General features: G+C 47.5%; 1 non-coding gene across 1 annotated transcript; it reads left to right on the top strand.

Moving 5' to 3' along the window:
• Positions 1 to 4,188: 4,188 nt before the first annotated feature.
• Positions 4,189 to 4,308, top strand: LOC138141052 (5S ribosomal RNA). The gene has a single exon (XR_011162949.1). It is a non-coding gene; the product is annotated as a 5S ribosomal RNA (ribosomal RNA).
• The last annotated feature ends 726 nt before the right edge of the window (positions 4,309 to 5,034 follow it).

Genomic DNA, 5,034 nt, shown 5'->3' with positions numbered 1-5,034 from the left:
GTGCAGGAGCTCCCGTCTATTTGGCCGCCGTCATGGAGTACTTAGCCGCCGAAGTTCTAGAATTGGCAGGAAACGCTGCCCGTGACAACAAGAAGACACGTATTATACCGCGTCATCTGCAGCTGGCCATCAGAAACGACGAGGAATTGAACAAACTCCTGTCCGGAGTTACGATCGCCCAAGGCGGTGTCTTACCCAACATTCAGGCCGTACTTTTACCCAAAAAAACCGAGAAGAAACCTTAAACGAACGATCGATCCATCTCCGTGGCGAAAACTCAAAATATCGGCCCTTCTCAGGGCCACTATAGCTTTTTTTTTTCGTAAAATGACCGATGCATCTTTTCTTTTTGTATTATTATCATTTACGACTGCAATGCCAAAAGGAAAGCAAGGGGTGTTTACGATCTTGGTACATTTATCAGGTAGTCAGTTAGTAATAATTGTCCGTTGTTTCTCGAAAGAACATCATGTTTCTTTTTTTTCCTCTTATTTTTATTTTGTGGTTCTGAAAAGAACCGATTTTGTATTTCGTATTTTATTCTGGTTTTCTCGAACGGTGAAGAGCGCCAGGAAATTAACCTCCGAAACCGTAGAGGGTGCGTCCTTGACGTTTCAAAGCGTAGACGACGTCCATCGCTGTCACGGTTTTACGTTTGGCGTGTTCCGTGTAGGTGACGGCATCTCGGATGACATTTTCCAAGAACACTTTCAGGACTCCGCGAGTTTCTTCGTAGATCAAACCGGAAATACGTTTCACGCCGCCACGACGAGCCAATCTTCTGATAGCGGGTTTCGTGATGCCCTGGATGTTGTCACGCAGGACTTTGCGATGACGCTTCGCTCCTCCTTTTCCCAATCCTTTGCCTCCTTTACCGCGACCGGTCATCTTTTCAGATTATTTCAACTGACACAAAATACCTGCACACCTCGTCCCTAGGAAGTCAACTACCGCAAAATTTCAACTAACGGAGCCTTATATAGATTCAACGGTTCACCATCGACCAATCGACGAAGTCAGCCGTTGACTTTGTTCACGTATAAAAGTACAATTTAATATGGCGGAATTTTTAGTACCCGTTTACCTTTCGACGCGTGCACGTCTAACGATCGTCAGAGTCGATTTTAATAATTGTCAGTTTTGTTTTTCATTCGTTTCATTCGAAATGGCCAGGACCAAGCAGACCGCACGCAAGTCCACCGGAGGAAAAGCCCCCAGGAAACAACTGGCTACCAAAGCGGCCAGGAAAAGCGCTCCCGCCACTGGCGGCGTCAAGAAGCCCCACCGTTACAGACCTGGTACCGTGGCTCTGCGTGAGATCCGTCGTTACCAGAAAAGTACCGAGTTGCTCATCCGCAAGCTTCCCTTTCAACGTTTGGTGAGGGAGATCGCTCAGGATTTCAAAACCGATTTGCGCTTCCAAAGCTCCGCCGTGATGGCCCTCCAGGAAGCGAGCGAAGCTTACTTGGTCGGTCTGTTCGAGGACACGAATTTGTGCGCCATCCACGCCAAACGTGTAACCATCATGCCAAAGGACATCCAACTTGCCAGACGTATTCGGGGTGAACGCGCTTAAATTTTTCCACATCGTGTTTCGGAAGAACAACACGAAACACGAATTTTATAACAAAAAAATCGGTTCTTTTCAGAACCTCAAACTTTACAGGCAAAAAAAAAAATATATCGCCCTTCAACCGGAAATGAATAAAATAAAAATGTCAATAATCGGTCGGTCCTCTCGATTCGGGTTGGGTTGCGGTCGTTCGTAAAATTTTATTGCATCCTGTCATCACCTACCTGCCAGCTGATGCTATCTATTTTATTTGGTTTCGCCGTAAGGATAGTTTTATTTCTTTTTTTCGTCGTAGATTATCGTGTGGCCCTGAAAAGGGCCATTTGTGCGTGCCCCGTTGCCGGTAGTACGATGATGACGTCGGAACGAGGCACAGCCGAACGAACATGAGTCGAGTATCCATCCACGTTTCTCACTTTTTCCTCTTCGGCGAAGCGGCCTTTTTCACCTTGACAGGAATGGCTTTGGCTGTCTTGGGTTTGGGTGCTTTGGGTTTTTTAGTCGGACCAGCCTTGTTAGATTTCTTCGCTTTGGAAGGCGATCGGGGTTTCGGGGCGGCTCTAGTTTTCTTTTCTGCCGAGGAGGCGGCCGATTTCTTGGCTTTCGCTGCGGCGGCGGAGGCAGCGACGGCGCTCTTCTTTTCGGCAGCAGTCTTCTTCGCTTTGGGGGAGGCTTGTTTTTTGGCTGTCTTCGAGGAAGCCTTGTCGGAAGTCGTCGCGACGGCGGTACGTTTGGCGGATGATTTTTTCGTCTTGGATGCGGCGGACGAAGCGGGTTTCCTCTTGTCGGAGGCGGAGGCGACTTTGGCACCACCGGAGGTGGACGAGGCGAGCTTGAACGAACCCGACGCGCCCTTACCTTTCGTCTGAACCAGAGATCCCGACGCCACGGCGCCTTTCAGATATTTCTTGATGAAAGGGGCGACCTTTTCGGCGTCGACTTTGTAATTTGCGGCGACGAACTTCTTGATGGCCTGAAGAGACGATCCTCCGCGTTCCTTGAGTCCCTTGATGGCGTTGTTTACCATCTCGGATGTCGGAGGATGGGACGGTTTCGCCCTGGGATTTTTCGCTTTTTTCTCTTTCTTCGCGTGGGATTGAGGGGTGGCAGCGGAACCGGTGGTGACCGATGATGCTGTTTGATTTTCGACGTCGGCCATCTTTCACGTTAAAACGTTAAAAGTTAATAATAATTATTGAAAAAACACTTGCTCACACACGTACACTTCGAGCACCTCGTGAACGAGAATTGAACAAAAAAATTTTCTAAGTCTTTATAAAATAGTCGCCACTGCGGACGGAAGACTGAACGCGCACCGCGTCCGCCGTCGAAGAAATTGCAGGCCTCGGAATCGTTGCCCGCGTGATGGCATCGTCCTCTTTCCTCGATCACCATCGCCACCGTGTGATCAAGCTGGCCGAACTCGGTTTCCGAAGTTTCCCTGGAGATAGCGAAGTTCGTCTCGGAACGTCGGTGGGTTTCGAATCAGGTACACGCCCCTCCAACCACCAGCCCTAAATCCGGGTCGTCACGGTTTCGATTCGGGACCGACGGTTTACGTCGGCGGTGCGGGGTAGACGCGTCGATTCCGGGAATCCATATTTCGTTCGCCGAAATATTGGTCCATCTCTTCCCGGAATACCGCGCCACCTTCTCGATTTTACGACATCTTCGCGTCGCCAAACGCTTCCGAAACGGTCGAAGCACAGAAAGGACCTGGTGTTCGAACCGAGGCAATTCCGACAACAGGATGCCGCGAACCGCCTCTCCGACGTTCAGGTCGATCGTTTTCGGCGGAAGTTGAAACGGGACGAGTCGACGACGGGTCCCGTTGCCGTCCGGACCCTTCGGGACGGCCGAAAGTCCGTCGAGAGGATCATCCGAAAGGAGACGGTCTTCATCGTCCGACCGATGCCGCACCTACGAGTTTTCCGATATTTTCTTCGACGGATCTTCAGGTTTTCTTCCTTTCTTCCGTCTTTCTCTCTTCGTAATTTCGTGTCCGACCTGCGTCGTCCGAAGTCGGGGTGAAGATCGAAGAAAAAACGCCAAAAATAACAACTCGTCAGCCACGCACACCGCGTTCGAATGTCTAACGGTCCAACTTGGATTTTCGAAGATCGCCGAATCCGAGGGACGATAAATAATAATAATAATAATAATAATGGTAATAAATAATAATGTTAATAATAATAATAATGATATGATGATTATAACGATAATTATTATAGATAGGTAAATAGAAACACAGGTCTCCTCTCGAAAATCGGAACTTCCTGATATTACTTACATATTTCGGTCGATCCAAATGTGGGAATCTCGTCGTCGTCGGAGCAAGCAGCGCGGTAGGTGGGGTGAAATTCTGGATTTTCCACCGCCGCCGGCGGTCGAAAAATGTGCGACGCGGGAGATCGCCAGTCCGTCTAGTAGTCTCTCTTGTCGTTAGAGCGTGACGTGGTGGTTGTTGTGGGATTTCCCGTTAGTTCGGTCCGACGTCGGTCGTCAGAGGGTAAGTGCATACGGAAACGAAACGCATCGCGTTTTGATGTTCATATTCGTGCATCGGAATGTTAAAAGCAATATATTTTACACCAACGATCACACCTAAACACCACGGCAACGGCCATACCACGTTGAAAAGCACCGGTTCTCGTCCGATCACCGAAGTTAAGCAACGTCGGGCGCGGTCAGTACTTGGATGGGTGACCGCTTGGGAACACCGCGTGCCGTTGCCCCCCAACACTTTTTGTTTTTTTTTGAAATCCATAGCAACCACCGAACCGATTTGTTTTTCGTGCAGGTATTCGGAAACATGCACAGACCCGTATAATGTAGATTCATAGCTTTAAGTACTAGATAATTAAGAAAACAATTTTTTTTGTCGATTAATTGTAAACAATTGCAGAATAAAAACTCGTCAAACGGTAAAGGTTGTCGTTCGATCACCGAAGGTAAGCCACGCGGGCAGCGGTCAGCACTTGGACGGGTGACCGGTTCATTATATTCCTTCCGTGAGTTTAACAAAGATAACATATGCAAATGTCGTAAGTGCGACGAGGAAGACGGCGATCTTTTAATGTAAAAAAAATATATATTAGGTTACGCGTACATGCCACTTTGACTGCTGCTTTATTTTTTTGGTTTTTAAATAATTAGAGATCTGAATTCAACATATCAGTTCTATGTTATAATGGACAGACAATGTTGTATTCTTGGCCCCTAACACGTTAAGACCAACATAAAAACTAGAATAACTTACCATTCGTTAAACGTTAAACAATTTCGAACCACGTTTTTTTGAGCTCGAACAAACTCATAACACAACACTCATTTATTAGTCACTGGACCATTGTAAAACGAGAAGAGAGAAAAACCATGCGAAACTATTTTTAAAACGAAGAGAATAAAGGTTTTAAATGGTAGGGCTGTATGACAGACTTGTCAATTATCGTGGGGGGTAC

The sequence above is a fragment of the Tenebrio molitor genome, unplaced genomic scaffold (genome assembly GCF_963966145.1).
Source record: "Tenebrio molitor unplaced genomic scaffold, icTenMoli1.1 SCAFFOLD_849, whole genome shotgun sequence".
NCBI classification, from domain to species: Eukaryota; Metazoa; Arthropoda; class Insecta; order Coleoptera; family Tenebrionidae; genus Tenebrio; species Tenebrio molitor.
This window is presented reverse-complemented; position numbering and strand designations above follow the sequence as displayed.